General features: G+C 33.7%; 1 pseudogene; it reads right to left on the reverse strand.

Annotated features, from left to right (window-relative positions):
• Positions 1-983: 983 nt before the first annotated feature.
• Positions 984-25650, reverse strand: LOC143672805 (protein SGT1 homolog pseudogene; annotated as a pseudogene).
• Between the last annotated feature and the right edge of the window lie 125 nt (positions 25651-25775).

Consider the following 25775-nt stretch of genomic DNA (forward strand, 5'->3'; position numbering starts at 1 on the left):
ATAATATTTGACACTTAGATAGTGAACTGGACATAAATATTATGGGGCAGAAATGTTGAATATGTGGCTTATCAATCTTATCCAATGTACAAATCTATTTGTACTGTAGTCATATATTTTCAGCATCAGCAAATAACATTCAATTGCAGAAAATTAAAAACAATCCTTAAATTGTTAAAATTTCAAATACTGTTTCAAATGTCCTTTGTACTTTTCTGAGTTTTATGATAAGATCAAGTAAGTGTAATAATGAGATAGGCACATGGAAAATTAATGAAATGTGATCCTGCCATACAGCATACAAGAAAGATCAGATGAGAACAAAATATGAAACACTTTGTGTTTCACCCCCCTCAAATTACATAAATATATCATCAGAGCTTAAAATGGGTATGTTTCCTTTCTCAAATTTTTTTGCAGATGTAATAGAACTTATTTAAATTTCATGCAGTTAAATAGGCATAAGTATAGTTATAGGAGGTTGTAGGACAATAATTAGTCTGTCCATAAAATAGCTTCATTTGTGAAATGAATGGGGATTCCATAGTTAAGAAAACAGGATAACATCAAGTTAGAGTCTATCTATGCATTTCTTTCTGAGGTTTCACAACATACTATTGCTGCTACTATCTTATGAATAATTATTTTTGGTTTTCATATATATTTTCTTATATTGGAAAAAATACATAATTAAATATCTACCTTACGCAATTGTGAGAATTACTGAGCAATTGCAGAATTTTTATTTATTTTATCATTTGGCATTTTTATTTTCTGTAATTATTATTCCATTTGTGATCAAGGCACCTCCAGAACATAACTGCATAAGAAAACACAATAATTGTTGAGCAAGTTTGCTAATTAAAAAAATGAAAAACACTCTTTCCTTACATGAATATCACCTCCATTCTTATCACTTTGACACTGACACCAATATACTATATTTTTGTATCAGCTTTCTTAATAGAAAATTAGTTTATTTACTACTTTTTCCATTTTATGTCATTAGGAGAATTTATTTTAACTTTCCTTTTGCTTTTATCAGACAGGTTGGCATTCAAAACTGTGCCCCTAGACTCTATAACCAAATTATTCATGGCATGTTTTACTTCATTAGAACCAAATGAATAAATCTGCTGAAGCAATTCATCTAAATCAGCATGACCACCTTTTCCTTCTTTTCTTCTTTTTTGGGCATGTCAACCAATTTATCCCAAATTCTTGTATTATAAGATGATGATGGAATAGGTTCTTTTCTGAACTCTTTTGACTTAACATCCCTCCCTGCTCCTGTGACTTTACCTATCTCATAAACCCTGGCTTTTCCATTTTTAATTCAGTATTTGCTAGAAGTACTTTACGTATGTTCTGTTCTGATATTACGGGATGCATCAATTTCAATTTCAAATTGTAATTATCTCCACAAGGAAGTTTCACCAAAGTATAAAAGACTTTATTAAGAAAGTACATCATTCTTCTCAACATTCTTGCTCATAGGTGTTTGAATACATGTAATGATTACTTGAGATTCTGTTAATAACAGTAATAATTAATTTTTGACTGATGTGTCTGTTGGGATGTGGATACCTTAGATTCTGATACATTCTGTTCCAGGGTATTATCTGCTATGTAAAGGAAGATGTGGTTTTCTTACATGGTTCTCAGTCCTCTATCTTGTGTGCATTTGAATATGTTTTATGTATTACATGACAAATTTAAGTCATCAAAGATGTTTTATGAACATCAATTTTTTAACCATCAATTTGGGTGGCCTTCATGAATTGCTTAGAGGTTATGATGTGTCAGTATGAGCTCAAATTTTATCCCTTATCAACTAAACTTTAGGTCACTTCATATTGATTTTAGAGCACTTTATGCCCATATCATATCTGCCCTTCACCCAATTACATCATATAAAGCAAGAATTGTGCTTAATAATTCTTGATATTTCCCTAAAGAAATTAACCAAGTTTTGGACAAATGCTTTTTTTGTGAATAAGTGTTCTATATTTAATTTAAGGTAAATATACTCTAAGAATCCATTATCTATGATTTGAAAGTGAAAAGAATATAAGGTCCTGACAAAATTTGTAACATCATAAGTTTTATGTTGTTACAATAAGACCCAAGTAAATATTGTACTATAAGACCCAAGTAAATAACAGTTCAAATATGAAGAAACAAAATGGTTTCAAGTGCTAACTATTACAAAGAAAGGAAACAAGCTCACAATTTTTATGTCATTATCACCTTTCATTATGTAAATGATTCAGGTAGTTATTATTTTATCCTATTTAATGACCCTTGTAAGAAGAAATGTGAGATATTGTCCCTGAAACCTTCAACACTAGCTTTCTCTCTCAAATTCAGTATTTCTCAATACTTCTCAAGGAAAAAAAATATTAATTAAAGTTTTTAGGCTAAGAAATTAGAAGTCTTGTTTTTGTGAATTATTAATACTAATTTAATTCCATCATTCTGAATAGGCAAATATCTTCTAGGAAATCATATGTTTGAGGGATTAAGATCAGAAACTTGTTGTCCCTTAAAATAACATGCTTCTTTTACTGTAGTGAGTTGTAGAAGCATCAGAAAAAAATTTAGCTTAAGATATTTAAATGTGTCAAATGTTGATTCTCAAAGTTGTATAGTGTTTTAAAATAAATACAGAATATCAATGCAAAAATCATGTCAACATTAAAGAGTTTAAATTTACTCTGCTATAATGGGTGATATCTTTTTTTTTCTTCAGTAGAATAGTATAAGAAAAAAGTCTAAAAATAAACATTTATATTGAGTAAGACATTTATGAATCTAAAAATAAACATTTATATTGAGTAAGACATTTATGTAATAGTAATATATATTAATTAGAACTCCAGAATATATGTGCTTTCAAGACACCAACTTTTGAAATATTTATTTTCAATAATATACATTTTCTATTCTACTGTATGTGTTTCCTTTCTCATATGTCACTTTAATAGTTAACTTGATGTCTCTGCTTTCAACTTTCTCTAATTTGTTTTTCCAGGCACTTTGGTTAAATCTTTTCCTACAGTCTCCATATATAATTCAGGTTCTCACCCTAACTGTATCTTGGCAAGAAGTAAGAATACCTACAGCAGAGCAGTATCGCATAATTGTCTGCCATTAGTCACTGGAGAATATTCAAACCCAAAGTTGTAGATATAAGGTCCTTTCTTACCTCCACAGACTCTTTATGATTTTCCCTGGATTCCTCTACCTGGACCTTGGACAATAGCAACCTTAGACTTCCCTCACCATCATCACCATCATAAATAGATGTTTTAATTTTGGTATATATTTTTAAATAACAACCTAGATGAAGACTAATTAATTAATTCTGATCACAAACAGATAGATGCTATTTTAAGGAAGAGTTCCAACCTGTGATAAATATAAACATTTTAAATCCAGACTATATCAGAAGAAAAAGAAAAAACAGGTTGTGCTCTAATTTACAATCTACTTCCTTATTCTTCATGAAAATAATTTATTAAATATAAGTGAGCTTTTTTGCTCCCTCCTCCATCATATCTAACTTGAAAGAAAATGGTTTTTGGTCTATATGCCTTTTATTTCTCTCTTCTAATTTGATTCTAAGTCTAAATTCACCATGCTTTCCTCAGTTTCTCCTATTCCTGACTGCCTATAAAGATAATCTGCCCACATTTTCTATACTTTAATTTCACCTTATATTTTGCACATTTTCAATGTGCAATGGAAAAGAATAGAAAGTCCAGAAGTAAACCAACACGTGTATGGTTCATTTATTTTCAACATAGTTGCAATGGCAGTTCAGCAGAGAAAAGATAATCTTAAACAATTTTTACCTCATATTTAAAAATGAATTTAGATCAACACCTCAAACTGCTAGAAAATTTACCTCAATTGGGAACATAAACCTGAATATAAAACCCAAAAGTCTTAACACTCTAAAAGGAAATATAGGATAAAGCCTTTGTGACCTTGGATTGGGCAAAATTTTCTTGGACACAATAGAACATCACTGTCCTTCATTGATGGATTTCTAAGGTGTTCATAACTGTTTCTTTGATGTAGTTTGCTTGTTTTTATAGTTGCTTCAATCTTGAGGTAAATCACATCATGTTATAACATCTTGGCTGGAAATGGAAATTCCGGCATCAAAAAATTCATTGGGCAAATTGTATCACATTATCCTCAGAATTTACTTTTATTATACCCACAACTTCTCCATTTCCCCTTCAACACATACTACATGACTCAAAAGAAATACGTGTAAAACACATATTTGAATATTTCATTTGTCAAAAGATCTTGAAAAGGAGAAATACTGTAGGGGAAGTGAAAATTATCATATCATTTTGAAATTAAGAATCAGAATTTTTTTTTATTTTGACATATTATCATGATAAATTAAATTGTGTCCATAAAGTGATGTTTGGCTCCTAGTGAGCACTGAGTAATATTTTCTTAAATTTAAATGAATTAATAAATTTTAAAATATTGAATAATGCAAAACTTTTGTCAACTTACAATTATTGAAGTTTTCTACTACAATTATGACCATATGTGTGTTTGCTTATACTTATGTAATTGTGGTGTTCATACATTTGGGAATATATGCATTTTGTTCTCTTATTTGTAGCTTTGGCAATATTTTACCCAAATACTCTCTTATAGTTAATTAAATCACCTCAGTTCCTTGGGTATTAATTTCTCCCACATTCCTAGTACTGACTATGTTTGCTTTGTTCTTCCTTAATAACACTTGCCATAGATTACTTAGCACAGTTTCTCAAGGGACTGCCCTGACAAACTGTACTACTTCCATTTTGCAAACTTTTATTAAATTTTTATATTTTTATCACTGTTTCCTGATTTTAGTTTTTAATCCTTTTATAACTATTGTAGGTAGAATTATAATATGGTCCCCAAGCTTTCTGTCTCCAAGTGTCACCACATCTTCTCTGAGTTATTCAATCAAACAGGAGTGCAAATGTTACTGAGAAAGGATTTCACAGATGTAATTATACTCCAAATTATTTGACTTTACATTGGGGAGATTTCCTGGTGGGCCTGATCTAATCACATGAGCCTTTTAAGTCTGGTTCTAGAGGTCAGAGAGGAGGATTCAGAGATTCAATGAGAGGGAGATGGAAAGAACACAGCATGGAATACTGGCATTCTAGTCAAAAGACAGAGATGGGCAGAGTGGATTAAATAGCACATCTCAATTATGTGCTGTTTACAAGGGACTCACCTTGGCTTATAATGGCTAGAACATATAGTCAGAAGATCAATAAGCAAGAAGTGGACTTGAATGACACTCTAAACCAACTACATCCAACAAACATATATAGAACAATTCACCCATCAGAAAAAAATGCATATTCTTCTTTAGTGCACATAGATCATTCTCCATGATGGATTATATTATGGGTCACAAAATAAGTCTGAATAAAGTCAAACATATTGAAATCATTCACTTCCTTTTCTCTGATCACAACAGAGTGAAGATATAATTCAAAATCTGGGGGAGAAATGGAAAATTCACAATATGTGGACATCAAACAACATATTCTCATGGATGGACCTTGAGAACATTATGCTGAGTGAGACTAGCCAAAAACAAAAGGACAAATACTGTATGGTCTCACTGATATGAACTGACATTAGTGAATAAACTTGGAATATTTCATTGGTAACAGAGACCATCAGGAGATAGAAATAGGGTAAGATATTGGGCAATTGGAGCTGAAGGGATACATATTGTGCAACAGGACTGAATATAAAATCTCAGAAATGGACAGCACAATACTACCTAACTGTAATACAATTATGTTAAAACACTGAATGAAGCTGCATGTGAGAATGATAGAGGGAGGAGTGCTGGGGGCATAAATGAAATCATAAAGAAAGATAGATGATAAATATTGAGATAGTATAAGCTAGGAATGCCTAGAGTGTATAATAATGTATGCATTTTTATGCATAAATATAAAATTTTTTATATTTTTATATATATAATATATATTTATATATTTTATATATATAAATATATATTTATATATATATTTATAATATAAATATATTTAATATATTTATATATTTATAAATATATAAATTTATAAATGTACACATTTTAAAAATGTTTGTGCATGAGGAAGAACAAAGGAATGTCATTACTGCAGGGTGCTGAAAATAGATGGTAATTAATATTTTAAAATGTCACCTTATATGTGAGACTAAAGGAAAAAATATTTATTTGGTACAAAATTTATATTTTGACTAGTGCATCTCCTAATATAACTTATGTAGATAGCTTAATGGAACACCATAAGTACTTGGAATCTTGGGTAGGACATGAGATGTTGTTGGTTTGTCCAGAGTGATGCCCCAATGAATCCCAGAGTGATTTGATCAGTGAGTGGAAAAGTATTTGCAAAGCCCCCTTTGGGGAATGGTGAGAAAGGGGAGAAATTCAACTTCCCCAAGTTGAATTCTTTATATTCTCACAAGCAGTGTGGACAACCAAAGCTGTAGGCTGAGCCCCCAGTCTTGGGGCTTGTTCATATGAAACTTAACCCCACAAAGGATAGGTCAAGTCTACTTAAAATTTAGGCCTAAGAGTCACCCCCAAGAGAGCCTCTTTTGTTGCTCAGATGTGGCCTCTCTCTCCAGCCAACACAACAAGCAAACTCACCACCCTCCCCTTGTCTACATGGGACATGACTTCCAAAGGTGTGAACCTTCCTGGCAATGTGAGACAGAAATCCTGGAATGAGCTGAGACTCAGCATCAAGGGATTGAGAAAATCTTCTCGACCACAAAAGGGGGAAGAGTGAAATGAGACAAAGTGTCAATGGCTGAGAGATTCCAAACAGAGTCAAGAGGTTATCCTGGAGGTTATTCTTATGCATTAAGTAGATATCACCCTGTTATTCAAGATGTAGTGGAGAGGCTGGAGGGAACTGCTTGAAAATGTAGAGCTACATTCCAGTAGTCATGTTTCTTGATGATGATTGAATAATGATATAGCTTTCACAATGTGACTGTGTGATTGTGAAAACTTTGTGTCTGATGCTCCTTTTATCTACCTTGTCAAGATGAGTAGAACATATGGAATAAAAATAAATAATAGGGGGAACAAATGTTAAAATCAATTCAGTTTGAAATGCTAGTGATAAATGAAAGTGAGGGGTAAGGGGTATTGTATGTATAATCTTTTTTGTTTTCCTCTGTATCATTTTATTTCTTTTTCTGTTGTCTTTTTATTTCTTTTTCTGGATTGATACAAATGTTTTAAGAAATGATGAATATACAACTATGTGATGGTATTGAGAATTACTGATCATATATGTAGAATGGAATGATATGTTAAAGTTTTTGTTTGTTCTTAGTTTTTTAAATAAATAAATTTAAAAAAACAAAAGCAACATATTCTTAAACAATCAAAGAGTTGAAGAAGACATTAGAAGTGAAATTAAGAATTATGTTGAGATGAATGAAAATCAAAATACAACGTATCAGAATTATGTGATAAATTGAAGTCAGTGCTGAGAGGGAAATTTGTAGTTCTAAATGTATATATGATAAAAGAAAAAGGACTTCAAATCATAGAAATAACCTCAAAACTGAATGTACAAGAAAAGAAAGGCAAACTAAACCCACAGTTAGCAGAGTTAAGGCAATTACAAAGTTTAGAATGGAGAAAAATGAAGTAGAATGCAAAAAGAAAATAGAATCAACAAAACCAAATATGGTTCTTTGTGAAGATCAATAAAATTTACAAACCTATAACTACATTGATACAGAAGAAAAGATAGAACACAAATAATTAAAATTCAAAATGAAAAGGAATCATCAATACTGACCCTGGTGAAATAAAAGGAAGTGTTATGATGATATTGTGAACAATGATATGCTAATAAATTGTATAACTGAGATGAAATAGACAGTGTTAGAAACACAGTGTATACTTACATTGACTTTGAGGAAATAGAAGATCTCAATGAACTAATTACTGGTAAGAGTTTGGATGAGTCATCAAAACCTCCCAACAAATGAAAACCCAGATGGATTCACAAGGGAATTGCACCAAGCATTCCAAGAAAATTTAACTCTGTTGAAACTCAAAAACATTGAAATTGTGGAACTCATTTTCACTAGTTTAAATGTAATAATGTCTCATCATAATCTCTGTGTCCTATAGATCCAACTGTGTACTATACTAAAAAATTAATTCTACATCAGGAAAGTGCAAAACCTTCTCTACATGTGGTCCCCACCTCCTGGACATCACCATCTTTAATGGCCCCATGATCTTTTATTCAATAAAAACCTAAAGTAATCCTACTTCTTGAAAAAGGAGCAAGTGGCCTCTATGTTTTGTACTATGGTGGTCCTGCTGAATCCACTCATTTATAGTCTCAGGAACAAAGAAATGTAAACTGTTCTCATTACAGTCATGCAGAAGAGAGAGAACTAGGCAATTGAAATGACAGTAATGCTGAAATTTTAAGGGCAAATTTCTGTCCTATTGAGGTATTTACTTGGTCTCTCCATAGAGTAGCATCTTTTAATTAGTTTGATTTCTGTTGAGGAGAGTAGCATCCTTTAATTAGTTTGAACTTCTATGAGGAATCCTCTATTACACCAAACATGATCTGGAACATTTCCAAAAATATGTTTTTAGAAATCCATAAAGTAATTGTAAGCCATGAAATATGTTTTAAACCTGTGATTTAAATACATATGTTTATAAGGAAACTAATGTACAAAAAGCAACAACAACAGCAAAAAACATGGTGCTATCCTCCAAATGCTATCAGAAATCTCCAGGCATATTTCAGTCTCAGAGAATTTTATTTTGGAGAGCACAATCAGAAATATAGCAGGAGTCTTAAAGAGTGCTATTTTGGAATGATTAATCCATATTATTGATTCTAGATTTGCCAGCTTTATAGCTGTATATCTGTTTATAAGACATTGAAAATTTAAATCTAGTCTCCTCAACTGCAAAAGAATAATAATTCTAAAACTATAGTTACATTACAGATAAAATAAGATGATATTAGAAAGAATGTATGCAATGTTAATAAATTTTGGCTAAAATCATCAGAATGCTTACATTCTTGCAAATTTTAAATATGCAATATATTTTGTTATGAAAATATTCACTGGTGCTGCATACATTTTAGCTAATCTTATTCATAATATGCTGACAACTAAAAAGGAAAAAGAGAAGTTCAATATTTGGTCTGAGAGCAAAGTAAAGTATTATGACAGAATTAAATTATGGAAAAAAGTACATGCAAACATTGAAGAAAATTTAGAAAATATTTAACATTATTAAAAATGTAAATATCCTAACCATTTTTGAGAGCTTTATTCATAATCTTCTATACTAATCTTCTTTATATGTTTATGTATATAAACATATATAAACATGTATAAACATATATAACACACACACATATAACTTTTGTCAACTGTTTCTATTTAGCAGCTTTTATTTCCTCTGATCATGATTAACTTTCATAATTCCTTTATCATTTCAACTTGGGGCATAAATATTTTCTTGGTACATGAGTGAAATCAAGAATCTCATCTTACAATTGTAAGTGTTGCCCTTCAGTGTATGCCCTGAAATGTTGTAAATTCATAAGGTTAAATATGTATGCAGAGAATAGTTCTTTGGATGTGCCAGCTAACCATTTGAAAACATTACTATTCTGTGATGCATCAACAAGCTTCAGCAATTACTATTTCTTTGTTGACTTTGGTGTGTTAAAAAACTCATTTCCTTTTCCCTAGATTCCATAAGTGTATGCTTTTTAAGAACATGCAAAATTTGAGTTTAATTCTTGATTCACTTGTTTTACAAATTGTAATAGAGAAAAGTTGCAAAGCTAACTGATAATGAATCCACATGTTATGACATATTGGCCAGAGAAGTTGCTAATATTTCCTTTTAAAAATATTTGTACTGGGGTTCCAGGAAGATGGTGGAATAGGGTAGATCTAGCTCAGCTCTGATCAAAGGAAATGTTAGAGAAGGAAGAGGAGGGTGACTGAGCTGGAGATTTGAGAGTGCAACTTGGGAGAATCTTCTGCACCACATATGGTAGCCGTGGTTGCAGAAGCTGAGAAACTGTGAAGCAGAGAACTGGAGCTAATGCAGAAGGTCAGAGCCCACAGGCGTGCACAGACAGGGAGATGGGGACAAGGAAGTAAGCCAAGTCACATTCCTCGAACAGGCTACCCTTATCAGTGCAGCTCCATGACTTGCAACTCACCCCACACCTCACAAACTTGAACCTTAACACCCACCCCTCATTTTCTACACTCCAAGCACCCCTGCCCCACCAAACCCCAGTACACATGGCCACCACTCTTCATACCCCAAGTACAGCCCATCCAACATCTCCTTCACTCCTGCTGAGTGCTAACTCTTCCTCCCTGCCCCTTGCAGGCTGTCACCAGTGCATAAAGAGTGCTGACATTTACCTTGATACCCAGTCTACACCTGCCTCTATCCCATAATGTCACAAACTGCACCCCATATCCCTTGAACTCTGAGCAACAGTTTACAGAAACTGTACATGCACTCGGTCCACAGTTACAGCATTCAGCTCTAGGAACATCACTTTATGACAATCCTAGATCCATGCATATGCACAACCCTCAGTCATGCCCTCAAGCTCTGGGAAAGTGCAGACCTGCACAGCCAGGTCACATCCATAGCCAGTCCATGTAGTCATACTGCCAACTCCCTGCCATAGCTGAGCAAGCGTACACAAAGAGCACCATACCTGAGACTGGGGCACATTGAGATTACACCCTCCAGACCTTTTCACCTGAAAATAAAAGAGTATAAAGAGGGATTTGAAAGAATAAATATAAAAATACAAGATATCACAGAGATTAAAGATTCTGTTGACCAAATAAAAATTTACTAGACACACAACAGCAGATCTATAGAGACAAGAGAAAGAATAAGAGAACTAAAGTACAAGATAACTGATTTTGAACCTCAAAATAAGAAATGGCACAAAAGATGGAAGAATTTGAATTGGATCTCAGGAAAATGATAGAAAAAAAAATCACACAAATATAAGAATCATTGTGTTCCAGAAGGAGAAGAGAGGAGTAAAAGGCTAGGAAGAGTAGTTGAGGATATAATGGGAAAAAACTTCCCTACACATGTAAAGGACATAAAACAACAAGTCAAAGAAGCCCAACAAAGTCCAAACAGAATAAATCCAAATAGCCCTTTCCCAAGATACATATTAATCGTTCTGTCGAATGTTGGAGAGAAGTAGGAAATTCTAAAAGCATGAAGAGGAAAACAACCGACTACATACAAGGGAAACCACAGAACACTGAGTTTGGACTATTCAACTGGTAGCATTGAGGTGAGAAGGCAGTAGTATGATATATTTCAGATTCTGAAAGAGAAAGACTTCCAGCTGAGAATTCTGAAAGAGAAAGAATTCCAGCTAAGTTGTACTTTAAAACTGAGAGAGAAATTAAAATTTTCACAAACAAATCCTGAAAGAATTTATCAGCATGAGACTGGCTCTACAAGAAATGCTAAAGGTAGTTCTGCCAGTGGAAAAAAAGACAGGGGAGGGAGGTCTGGAGGAAAGCACAGAATTGAAGAGTACCAGTAAAGGTAACTTAACTGATAAAAATAGAAAGAAGGAAAACCATATACAGATCTGACAAATAAAATAAAAAAATGATAAGATGGTGGGTTCAAGAAATGCCTTTTCATTTATAAATTTAAATGTCAATGGACTAAATTTACCAATTATAAGATATAAATTACCAGAATGGATTAAGAAATATAATCCATCTATGGGCTGCTTACAAGAGACTCATTTTAGACATAAGGATACAAATAGATTGAAAGTGAAAGAATGGAAAAAGATTTTTGATGCAAGTTGCAAACAAAAAAAGCAGAAATAGCTACATTAATAACAGACAAAATAGATTTTAATTGCAAAGATATCATAAGAGACAAAGAAGGACACTATATATTAATTAAAAGGACAATTCACCAAGAAGATATAACAATCATAAATATTTATGCTACCAATCAAGGAGCTCCAAAGTACATGAGACAGACATTGGCAAAACTGACGGGAGTGATAGTCTGACAATAATAGTAGGAGATGTCAATAAACCACTCTCCACTATAGATAAAACAGACAGACGATCAACCAGGAAAAAGTGAAGTTAAAAAACTTGACAAATGAATTAGACCTAAAAGACATATAGAGGTCATTGCACCCCAAAACACAAGGATATGCATTCTTCTCTAGAGCTCATGAAACATTCTACATATAATTCTTTCAGTGTATTGTTGGATTCAATTTGCAAATATTTTATTGAGAATATTTGCATCTATGTCCCTTAGGGAGAGTAGCCTGTACTTTCCCTTTCTTAGAGTATCTTTACCCAGTTTTGGTATTAAAATGATATTAGCTTTATAAAATGAATAAGGTAATGTTCATTTTTCCTCAAAATTTTTTAGGATAGTTCATATGCTGGGGCACAAAATAAGCCTTTACAAATTTAAAAACATTAAAATTATTCAAAGCACTTTCTTTAATCACAATGGAATGAAGCTGATCTTAATATCCATGAAAAAATAAGAATTTTCACAAATATATGGAGATTAAATAAAACACTCTTAAATGACTAGTGAGTTAAAGAAGAAATTGCTAGAGAAATAAGTAGCTACCTGGAGATGAATGAAAATGAAAATACAACTTATCAGAACTTCTGGGATGTGGCAAAGGCTGTGCTGAGAGGGAAATTTATGCCCTAAATCCCTATATTAAAAAAACAAGAATGAGCACAAATTGAGGATTTAACTGCCCACTTGGAGGAACTTCAGAAAGAACAGTAATCAAGCTACAAAGCAAATAGAAGAAGAGAAATAAAGATTAAAGCAGAATTAAATGAATGGGAAAGCAACAACAACAACAAAAAAACAACAACAAAAATTAAACCAGCAATTGGTCCTTTGAGAAAATCAATAAAATTTTAGGCCACTAGCAAGACTGACAAAAAAGAGAAAGAGAGTGGATGCAAATAAACAAAATCAGAAATGAGAAGGGGTGCACTAACATAGACCATGAAGAAATAAAAGAAATCATAAGAGGATACTTTGAATAGACATATGCCAACAAACTAGATAACTTAGATGAAATGGAAAAATTCCTGGAAAATAAAAAACAAGCTACATTGGCTTTGGAAGAAATAGAAGATCTCGACAAATTAATCACAAGTAAAGGGATTCAAGCAGTCATCAAAAATCTTCCTACAAATAAAAGACCAGGGCCAGATGGCTTCACAGGGTATTTTATTAAACATTCCAAAAAGAACTAAAGCCAATCCTGTTCAAACTTTTCCAAAAGATTGAGGGAAAAGGAACACTACCTGACTCATTTTATAAAGCTAGTATCATTTTAGTACCAAAACTGGGTAAAGATGCTATGAGAAAGGAAAAATACAGTAGAATCTCCCTAATGAACATAGATGCAAAAATTCTCAATAAAATATAAGCAAATTGAATCCAACAACACATTTAAAAAATTACACACCATGACTAAGTGGGGTTTATATCAGGAATGCAAGGAGGGTTCAACACAGGAAAGTTAATTAATGTAATACAGCACATCAACAAATCAAAAGGGAAAAATCACATGATCATCTCTGTTGATGCTGAAAAAACATTTGACAAAACACAACATCCTTTTCTGATAAAAACAATTCTAAAGAGAGGGATCAGTGGTAACTACCTCAATATGATAAAGGGAATATATGAAAAACTGATAGCCAACATTGTACTGAATGGAGAGTGACTGAAAACTTTTTCCCTAAGATCAGGAATGAAACACGATGCCCACTGTCACCACTCTTATTCAACATTGTGCTAGAAGTTCTAGCTAGAGCAATCAGGCAGGACACAGAATTAAAAGCACCCAAATAGGAAAGGAAGAAGTTAAACTTTCATTATTGACAGATGACATGATAATAAAGTTGGAATATCCTAAGAAAACTGTGAAAAAGTTACTTTCACTAATAAAAAAATACAGCAAGTTGGTGTGATATAAAATTAATGTGCAAAAATTGGTAATTTTCTATACACAAGCAATGACCTAACTGAGGAGTCAATTAAGGAAAAAAGTCCATTCAAAATAACAACAAAAGGAATCAAGTATTTGGGAAAGAACTTATCTAGGGATGTAAAGGACTTGTACATAGACAATTGCATAACATTGCTAAAAGAAATTTTAAAAAATCTAAATAGGTGGAAAGACATTCTCTGCTCATGGATAGGAAAGTTAAATACAGTTAAGATGTCAATTCAAACCAACTGGATCAACAGGTTCAGCACAATAACAATCAAAATTCCAAAGATCTCTTTTGAAGACTTGGAAAAGCTAGTTACCAAGTTCATCTGGAAGGGAAAGTGACCCTGAATAGCTAAAGCATCCAAAAAAGAGTAAGGAATATGAAGGATTAAAACTTCCAGACTTCAAAAGCTATTATAAAGCCACAGTAGTCAAAAGAGCATGATACTGGGTAGACAATGGTGGTGCAGTAGCAGAGTTCTCACCTGCTGTACTGGAGACTTGGGTTTGATTCCCAGTGCCTGACCATACAAAAAAAAAAAAAAAAAGAACATGGTACTGGCACAAACATAAAAGCATTGAGCAATGGAATTCAATAGCAAGTGCAGAAATACACCACAAAATCTATGGCAACTGGTATTGACAAGACCCCCAAATACTGTGGACTGGGAAAAAAATAGTCCTTTCAATAAACCAGCATGGGGAACTGGATGTCAATAGCCAATAGAATGAAAGAGTACTTCTACCTTAAACCCTATGCAAAAATTAACTCAAAGTGGATCAAAAACCTAAATATAAGAATGAGCACCACAAACTTTTAGAAGAAAATGTAAGTAAACATCTTCAAACCCTAGTAATAGAAGATAGCTTCCTAAACTTTACACCCAAAGCACAAGTAGCAAAAGAAAACATAGATAAATAGGAACTTCTCAAAATCAAATCCTTCTGCACCTCAAAAGACTGTCAAAAGGCAGCCAACTCCATGGGAGAAAATATTTGGAAATCACATATTGGCCAAAGTTTGATATCCTATACACATAAAGAAATCATACAATTCAACCACAAAAGTACAATCAACCCAATTGTAAAATGGGTTAAAGATATGTATAGGCATTTTCCTGAAAAGCAAATACAGACGGTTCAAAAGCACATGAAGAAATGTTCATTTTCACTGGCTAAAAGGGAAATGCAGATCAAGACTACAATGAGATACCACCTCACACTTATAGGAATGGCTGTATTAAGCAAACAGGAAACTGTAAACGTTGGAGAGGATGTAGAGAAATTGGGACACTTATGCATTGCTGCTGGGAATGTATAATGGTGCAGCCACTATGGAAGACTGGTAGTTCCTTAGGAAACTAAGGAACTGGATGTCAATAGCCAAGAGAATGACCCAGAAATAGCACTACTTGGTATATTCCTAGAAGAGCTGAAAGCAATGACACGAACAGACATTTGCACAACACTGTTCATTATTCACAATTACCAAAAGGTTGGAGCAAACCAAATGCCCATCAACAAATGAGGGGATTTACAAAATGTGGTATTTACATAGAATGGAATATTATGCAGCAGTAAGATGAAATGATATCCTGAAGCACATGACACAATGGATGAGCCTTGAGGACATGATGGTGAGTGAAATAAGCCAGACACAAAGGATAGATACTGTATGATTCCACTTTTATGACCATGGTAAAGGTAAAATCAGAAGCTTCTAATATAGAATATAGGGGACTTAGAGATACAAAGAAGGTAAAGATGTGTGAATGATTAACTAGTGAGGTTGAATTCCAATGTAAGGGAATAAAGAGAAGTAAAGGCAGTTCTCTAGTGGGTCCATAAGTAATATTACCCTATTAAACATGAACAAGACTGAAGAGGGTTGTATACACCTACATGTCCCACTGATTAACACTAGAAATATAATTAGTTCTTACAAGAACTACTTCAAAGGGATGATTCATGTACAAAGAGTGTTTAAGTCCAGGGTACAAAGGGGAAACTGCTATTGCATGCTATTGGCTATGTTCAAAAAGAAAACATCAGCACTACTACAGCAACAGCACAGGTAAATATGGTGGGAGGGACAAGAGTTAAGACTACATTTAGATTTCCTATTGGGTGAGGATGTGTTTATTGGTTTTCTTTCTCTTGGGAGCAATGAAATTATCTAAAATTGAGGGTGTTGATGGACTGTGGACTTTGGGCACTATACATCATGCCTGATGAATGCAGGTGGCTCGAAGGATGGACTGACTGAAAAGTAGATTGATGAATGATGGTGTGTACTTATGAATGAATGTTGTGCTACTACAAAAAGGAACAAAATTATGAAGAATATAATGATGTGAATGAACATGTGGGACATTTGGTGAGGCAAAATAAGCCAGAAACAAAAGAACAATTACAGTATGGTGTCCATTAGTAAATGCTTATAAGAAAACATAGCCCTAGACTGTAAGCTTTTATAACAGACATTTATTCTGTAGTGGTAATTATTATTTCTGGATTTTGAGTGGTGATATATATATATATATATAATCTGATATTTAGAGATAAGAATGAAGCCGATCAGGTCTGGGTTAAAGTAATTCAGAACACAAGGTAAGGAAGACTTTGTCTATATTTTAGAACCACACTTACTATAATCTAACTCAACCTATCTGTATAGCTCATTTGAACTAAACACCAGGAGCCCAGAATAAGAAAGAGTTCCTTTAATCATGTATAGCTTGGATACACCCTAGAGTATACTAAGCAGATCATCAAAAAGCATTGACAAAGTCCCTTGAAGGAGGGGAGAAAAAATATGAAACTATTAAACTTTACCATCAGGGAATTCCCTGATACTGTGTCAAACTTTAGGGACACCCAAATCTATGGGCCATGCCCTTAATCTTGAGGCTTACTTTTGTCAAGCTTATGTAGGTAGCAGAGAAACTTAGTCTATCTATAGGTATATCTGAGAGTTACTTCCGGAGGATATTTTCTGTTGCTCAGATGCGGCCTCATTCTGTCTAAGCCCAATTCTGAAAGTGAAATCATTGCCCTACCCCCTACATGGGACATGACACCCAAGGGTGAAAGTCTCCTTGATGGCATGGGAGATAACTTCCAGTGATGAGTCCAGCCCTGTCACTGTGAGATCAGCAATTCCATCCTGACCAAAAGGGGTAAAAGAAGTGTAACTAAGAAAGTATCAGTGGCAGAAAGAGTTCAAATAGAATCGAGAGGTTACTCTGGAGGTTCCTCTGAAGCAAGCTTCAGTTAGGCATTGCTGCCTATCATAACCTGCCAACCCCCCACCAGGACCATTCCAGCCAATCCTAAAGAACACCTAGAACAATATATAAGATTCCACAATGGTTTCATGCACTAGAGTATACAGTGAAGATAAGATTTAACAAAGGAACATGATTGCTGGATCATTAAATTGATATCTATCTTAGCCCCCAGTATCTTAGAGCAGCTAGAAGTAAAAACCTAAAATTATGGAATTGTAACATTTGTGAACTCTGAAATATGTTCTACAACTAATTGTGATCCTGTGCTTTGAAACTTATTGCTTTTTTGTATATATTTTTCACAAAAAATAAAGTAAATCAATTGTGATGATAAAAAAATATTTGTGCCTTCTAACCTCCTATATTTTGGAGCAACTAAAAGGAGAAATCTGAAAGGATCATGGGGTAGTCCATGACAAATCTGGGATCTGTCCTGTAACTACTTGTTGAAAAGTGCTTTGAAAACTATTGTTTTTTTCATTCTTTGCTTTGTATATATTCTATATTATACAATAAAAATAAAGAAAAATATTTGTACTAAATCCCAAATTAGAATTTTAATTTTCTCTATTACCAAATGTACCTTTAAGGAAGTATGTTTTCCTCATTTTCCTACATTTGATTATTTGCATTTAAACCTATACAATGGTTATTAGGTTTATTTTTTCCCTTTAAATGTTTTGTATCCTTTTAATTTACACTGTTTTTCCTTGTAGAATTAATTCTTCATTTTCTTAAATGATTTTTGAAAGATGAAAATAATGTCCAACTTCTGTTTTATGATTAAAGTTTTAATGAGTTCTCAAAATTTCATCACTCTTAATTGATTCAAAAAACTAAATCGTGCATTATTTTCCTCTACATCCTGAATTTACACAAACATTTTAACTTACATATTGTATCCATATATATTAATGTATTAATATTGAAATTTGTCCTGAACTCTATCATATTTAGAATCTATATATATTACCATTCTTCATTGTTTTGTTTGCAGTTAAGGTCTATGATAAGCATTTATTTTTTAATAAGCTTCTTTTGTGACTGATCTCTCACTGTGTACATCTATTGTGTCTTTTCTTATATTTATAGGTTCTTAACATTTTCTGGTGACTTTTATATACTGTGTTAGCCTTGCTTTCATTTATGTACATTTCTATGACATAGAGAATGTGTGCTGTAGGTTTGTGTTGGCACCGATTATCATCGATATTCCAAATTTTCAGACATTAGTAAGTTAAGGAACTATCTTTTAATTAAATTCACACTACCCTGCCTTCTTACAATATATTCTAGAAAGGGTTTAAGATGAATAAATATCACATAATTTTGTTGGAATGTGATAACGCTAAACTACTAAACATGTCCTTCTATTTTCCTTATCTATATCAGTGTATAGCATGTAAGATGTGGCATGAAATATTTTGTACAAAATTCTGCTTTTCATGGTGGTATGTAAAAAGTCTATGTATCAGAAAGTTCAAACTATAAAATGATAAAGAAAATAAAACTGGAATAGAGTATGACAAAATATGAACAATAATTTTTGTTTGCAAATGCATGGTGTTATGTTATAACAGTAAAAAGAGATTATCTTTACTGAGCACCTTCTGAGTGCCAGACAATATTTTAAGGGCCTTGGATGTTTAATTAACTTAGTTTATCTTCATAAATTCACTCTCTTTTAGGTATCTGCAATATCTAAAACTTACTCTTCTGTAATGGAAAACCATCCCCCTATTTGTTCAGGCAAAAGGCTTAAGACTTATCTAAGCTTTTTCTCTATGACCTGACATTGAGTCACCAGAATAGTATATTGATAGTCTGTGCATAGTATATTAGGAATTTGACTCTTTCTCAATACCTCCTCTTCTATCACCCTGACATAATTTCAGTCTTTAAATTATTACCAAAGCTTTCTTGATCGTCTTTCTGATTTAATCTCAAAGTAGATTCCAGAGTGATATATGTAGATTTTATAGCTGATGGAGAACCCAGAGAAAATATCCCCTTCCCTCTGGTTCTACATATCAATCCCCTGACATCTGAGGGGGCTGACTTCCTCAGTGCGGGTGTTTAGGAGCTGAAAGGAGGTTCCAAGTAAGTGAGGCCAAAGGAGAACCCAGAGAGGACGGCCTCGCAGGACTCAGCTCCACAGTGGCACCAAGACCACCAGTTTCTTGACATCTCCTTTTCCGCTTAGTATCTGAGACTCTTTACCACTTTCTCCTCTGTTAGCCTAAGTACTACTACCACCCTGGCTTCTAGCACATGTCTAATTTTTTTCACAATCAGAGAGAAAATAATTTAATGAAAAAGTAAAACTAGAGGTTTATGTGCTTTATCATCACAGAAGCAAGTCGTACTAAACAATCTTTCAAATCTAATTCTTTTATTCCAAGTTTGAAAGAATTGTTCATTATTGATTTTCTGTATCTTTGGAATTTAATGAGGCTTTCACCCCTGGATGTCATATCCCATGTAGGGGAGAGAGCAACTACCTGACTCTCTCTTATATACTGTTAAAAAGTAGTGGTATCCTACCAATTTTCTTCACAAAACCTAAAAGACTTCCATCACATTAAAAGAAAAAAATAAAAATTTAACCAGAGGCTACATAGCCAGCATATTCTTCCTCCTACTTTGTACTTCTTTCACCTCATTCATTGCAGTTGTGCCTATCATGCTCTTTTTGGAACAGCTGCAGTGACCTCCTTACCCTACCACGTGAGCATTAGTTCTGATGCTGCCTGGAATATTTGTATACTTTTTTCTCCTTGGACTTCCCTTTCCCCAGAAGGGTGCATGGCTTTTTTTCATTCTCTTCCTATTAAGGTTATTCCTTACAACCTATTTAAATTCCCACCTACCCCATCATCCATCAATTCTTCATTTGTTTTCCATAGCAGATATCCCCATCTAATATTCTGCACTTAAAAACTTTTTCTTTTGTTTTTCCTGTACCATGAAAGATCTTTGAGCACAAGATTTTGGGTTTTTTGCCAGTTATTTTCAATGCTGTAATTCCCATCACCTAGAAGAGTGTGTTAATAAATGCATTTGACAGCCTGAATTTTACAGATAATGAAACAGGACACAGAGAAGTTTTATAGCCTGCACATGGTTAGGTGACATGTTAAAGGACAAGCTCAAATTTGAATAAGGTAGACTAACTTTAGAGCTCACAGTCTTCATCATCACTTTTTGATATGAATTTTTCCTACAAAATTATAACAGTCTTATCAGAGTTAAAACATATAATACATTATTTATTATCCTTAAAAGTATTAACTGATACAGAGATGAGGGCTGAATGTTATTGACAGACTTCAGTAGAGCTGCTAAAAGAAAGTTTAATTTTGGAGATAGCTGCTAAATGTTCTCAAGCATGTATTTATACCCTATTTGAAGTAAGAAAGAATACTGTAAAGGAAAGGGTGATTTATGAGGTGATGTGATTGGGCTGGGAGAGAACCTATATTAGTCAGGTACTAGATGGTTGGTGTAAGAAATGGCTTTAGAATCAGGGTGGCTCAACAAAAAGGAAAGTATCATTCTTGGCTGTAATAATGCAGACTCTAGCTGACTAGGCTTTGTGGGAGACTCCTTTTTCCTTGAGGTCTCTTTCATGTTGCTTTTCTATTATCTACCAAGATGATGTCCTCTTCTGCATGGTTGAAGAGGTTTCACATTGCAGTGTCTGCATTCCTATCTGAGGGAAAGGGTAGGTTTCCACATTCAGAAAATTTTCCAAATTTTTGTCATTTTGAAGGATTTTAGGAAAAATTCTATTTCTTTAATAGACATAGGACTACACAGGTTGCATATTTCTTCAATGTGCACATAGAGGGAACTGTATATGTCTTCTAAATGATCAAATTTAACAACTAACAATTTTTTATATTTTATTACTATTCTTTGAATAGTAGTGACTAAAGTGATATCCTTCTTTAATTCCCTTTGTTTATAATTTTTGTATTCTCTCTTTGTATTGTTTGCCTTAAGGATCACTATATGCATGTTTAATTTATCATAGTCTACCTAAAATATTATATCACATAACTTAAAACATTAGAGCTCTAAAATAATAGAGCTTATATTCTTCTTTTGCATGTTATTATTTCCTAAATTTCTTGAAATTTGGATTGCCTCAACAATTCATCAAACTAGTTTGTTTTTGGCAATTACTTTTAAATTTGTTATAATTTTATACATCAACTATTTGATACATTTATCTTAAATTTTATATTTTTAGCATCATTTCTGTTTATCCTTAGACCCAACAGTCATCTATTATCACATTCCTGGCTGGATAATTTTTAAAGCGCAAGTCTTCTGACAAAAACATTTTTTCTCTGCATGTGTGCTTGTGTGTTAATTTTTCTTAAAAGTATTTATATTATTCTTAGAAATGAAAATTGTTTTCAGTGTGTATTGAGTTCTGGAATGTATTTTTGTTTTCCTGTACCTTAAATCTTGCATTATCTTTTGGCTTGTATTTTTATATGTTCAATAATTATGTTTTCTTCTGTATGTGATATGTATTTCTCTCTGAATACCATCATAACTCTATACTTTCCTTTTTTTTCAACAATGAATCTGATACATTTGTATGTGCTTTATGGTTGATTTGTTTTTTGTATTTATCCTTCTTAGGGGTTACTGACATTTTTGGCCCTATGAAATGATCATGTTTCCTTCTGGAAAAGTTTCAGCCATTATTTCCTTAAATATCACTGTGGGGTAATTTCCTTTCTATTCTTGTTATAGAGTTCTAATTAATGTATATTCAAATGTTTGATATTCCACAGTTTTTGGATATTTTTTTCCATTCTTCTTTTCTTTAAATTTCTTTCTGTTTGGATAATTCCTATTGATTTATTTCAAGTTCACTAATCCTTCCATCAGTTGTACCAACTCTACTGATGACCCTTTTTGAAAGAATTATTTGTTCCTGATATTATATTTGTCTATGTGTACTTTTCAAAATTTTATTTCCAGCCATTCGTTGAACACTACCTCATGAAACTCATCTCTCTGATAAAATGTACTATGTATCTGTGCATGTTGTTTATCCTCTCAATCAGATTTTTTTTTCATGGGCAGGCACCAGGAATTCAACCTAGGTCTCTGGCATGGCAGGCAAGAATGCTGCCACTGAACCACCATCATACCACCCTTAATCAGATTGTAAGCTAGTTATTGTCAATGCTTTTTAGTCAAAGGCCACTAAGAAACACCTGTGGTTCAACAAGTTGACTTTATTACTCACTGCAGTGAAGAGGAACATCCACCATGTAGAAATGTGCAAGTTCTAAGTAAGAGGATGTTAGTAAGTAAGAGGGTGTTAGTAAGTTAACCTATTTAAACTTGTTTGGATAAATTGAAGAGGCAGATATGGAAGCAAAGGTTTGTTGTGGGTTGAATCCTTTCAGAAAGCAGGAACTAGTATATGATTATGTATATCAGTAAATCTTATCTAACATAAGTGCAGACAAAAATAATAATAAAGCTGCAGTTTGCAAAGTATAACATTCCCTCATTTGGCTAGAGAAGATGTTTGTTATTTTGTGAGTTATCCAGTGATTTTTTCTGTCCTCAGTCTTTCCCATGAACATTTGGTAGAGACTTACATAGAAGACATTCAATGTGAAGGCAATCTCTTGAATCTAGGTTTCTCTTACTTTTCCAAATGATGGTACAGCCCACACTTGGATTCATCAATTCTTTATAATTTAGTTAATTTATATCTACCTGCTTGTGCTATGTCCACATCTTTCTTCACCCTTTGTCCAAGGTGAAATGGTTCATTTGTCACATGTCTTCTTTAAGGGTCTTATCTCTACTCAGAATTAAAATTTATTGGAGTTTTCAAATTCAACTTTCTCTGGACTCACAAAAAGCTGCAATTTTTAAGACTGTCTAGCTTTTTAAAAATGTTAGATTCAACCAAAAAAAGATAGATTCAGAGCAATTATTTTTGCACATTTCTACATCATGTTTCTATGTCCCCTTTTCAATTTATCCAGTGTGGTTGCTTCAGTTAATTCCTTTCTGAGTAATCCACACTTTGTTATATAATGTCTATCAAGGGTTCTAGCCCTATACCTTGAAAATGTAATGGATCCTCAGAATCATTATAGAGGTAATTGATTTCATTTCATTTGCTTTTCCAATTGTTCTTTCACCCATTCCTTCTTTTCTTTCTCATTTTCTTCTCCTCCTCCCTCTTCTTCCCCTTTCTCCCCAATCTTTTTCTTTCTCCCTACAAGATCATAATCAGGGAATTCAATTTTAAAGTCCTATGGCTTCAAGTAGCTTAGGTCTTTGTAAGACATTATGGTATCACATTATAATCAGTGCTATGTCTATGAAAATGTGTTTGTTTATTGTTGACTTTAGAGGAATTTTGTATATATATTTAGACTATACTCTACTGTCAAAGATCTGTTTGTTCCAATAAAGATGTATGATTCTCTTTGTATAACTGATTAGACGTGTTCCTGATAATTACTGGATTGTATCTTAATTTTATACTTCATAATTAACTATTAGGTTAGTTTCTTCTGAGGCAGTAGATTTGGTGGAAACATAGAACAAACATTCCTGCTGGTAAAACAATAAATTTCATAAAAAGAAAAGTAAATTTCCACTCAATATTTCTTCAAGTATACATATGGTACAATGATAATAAAGTAGAATAAGTAAGTCTAAAATAAATAAGTTTGTTTTTCCCAGAGCTTTAGTTATATACTCAATAAAGATAATCATATTCCCTCAATATATTTTTGGAAGACTAAGAAAGGATGTAATCAATTTCTGTAACTGAACACTGGGAAGGAAATAATGGAATAAAAATGTATTGTGTTGATTCAGATATTGCAAAAGACATCTCCAGAGGATGGATCTGAGAGTGTGAGTGTGCATCAGGTAAGAAAATAACATTTGGGACATTTTTTACATGATTCAAGAAGGATGATTCATTTGATAATGAAAGCTTATTATAAACAATGCAAGGTCATACCAAGTCATCAGATCTTGACAACATGACCTCTCACCCTAGTCAATATAAATTGAATTACAGGAAGACAAATAGCATCAATATAAATTAATCAATTAATAGTCAATATGCATCAGTTGAACATAGTCATAGGCATATAGCTGACACAATTTATCTAAATTTGTAAAATGCTGCATTCAAGGACAGATTCATGCTTTTTTGTGAGTATTTTAAGATATGGAAAATATTTCTATTAACTAAATACAAGACTTAATTCCTTAGCTTTGGCCAAAGAGATATGGACTTACTTCCAACATTCTTTCAGTTTCAGTCAATGCTAAGTATTCACTTTATTAATGACCAAAGTTCCCTCTCATATCATCTTAATATATTCTTCTCTACTAGTATTTTTCTTATTATATAAGAAATAAGAAATAGCTAAAGAAAAACAGCAGCAGCAGCAGCATCTCTACAATAAGAGATCTGGATGATTACAATGAAATGCACAGGGATTCAGAATCACAGATGAGGCCAAAAGTTAATGGTGAATTTGGTAGAGCTGCAAAATATTTTCTTTTTTGTTTGGTTGCTCATGAACCTGAAAATAGGAAGAATACAGTTGAAAAAGAAAGATTTTCTTTGGATGACTGACTAGCAGGTAAATATATTTCCATCACCCTGTTTTTTCCATAATTGTGGTTTCTATAAGCATTTATGTTCCCACATAAATGGGAACATAATGAACAAAACAAAATTCTTTTTTTTTTTTTTGCGTCCCTCCATGACATTTATTCTTCCTGTGTCTGGCGCAGGCAACACGTCTGCTCTAAATGCTTTTCCTGAGCCAGGACAATTCCCACTCTGGCGGGCGTCTGGCACCGGCACTCTTGCACCATTTCAGGAAATTAGGTTGGCGGGGACCGGCAGGCTCTCCCCACCCCCCATCCCCACCCGCGGTCCCGCCTCGGCCTTGCTCAGCCCCTTCCGAGACAGGAACCAAACTAGGCAAGAGCGCCCGCTTCGGCTTTCGGGACGCGCTCTGCAACCCGGCTCTGCCTAGAACCTTTTCCTCCTGCCCTCGCAGCCGGGAAGTGCCCCCTCCTTCCTCCCCTCCCCAGGGGCTTCCCTGCGCCACCCCGGAAGACGCCGGGGACTTCACCGCCCTCGCGGGCCCTCTGGGAGTCCGGGATGCGCCCGCCATCCCGGGTTGGGGGGAGGGGGGAGGCTGAGTCCGGCACAAGGCCCTCGCCCTTCACATCTTCCCCGCCCAGCGGTGCCCGCCCTTCCCCAGCCGGCCCCTGCCCCCATCTCGCACCCTCCCCCCGA

The sequence above is a fragment of the Tamandua tetradactyla genome (genome assembly GCF_023851605.1).
Source record: "Tamandua tetradactyla isolate mTamTet1 chromosome 15 unlocalized genomic scaffold, mTamTet1.pri SUPER_15_unloc_4, whole genome shotgun sequence".
In the NCBI taxonomy this organism is placed as follows: Eukaryota; Metazoa; Chordata; class Mammalia; order Pilosa; family Myrmecophagidae; genus Tamandua; species Tamandua tetradactyla.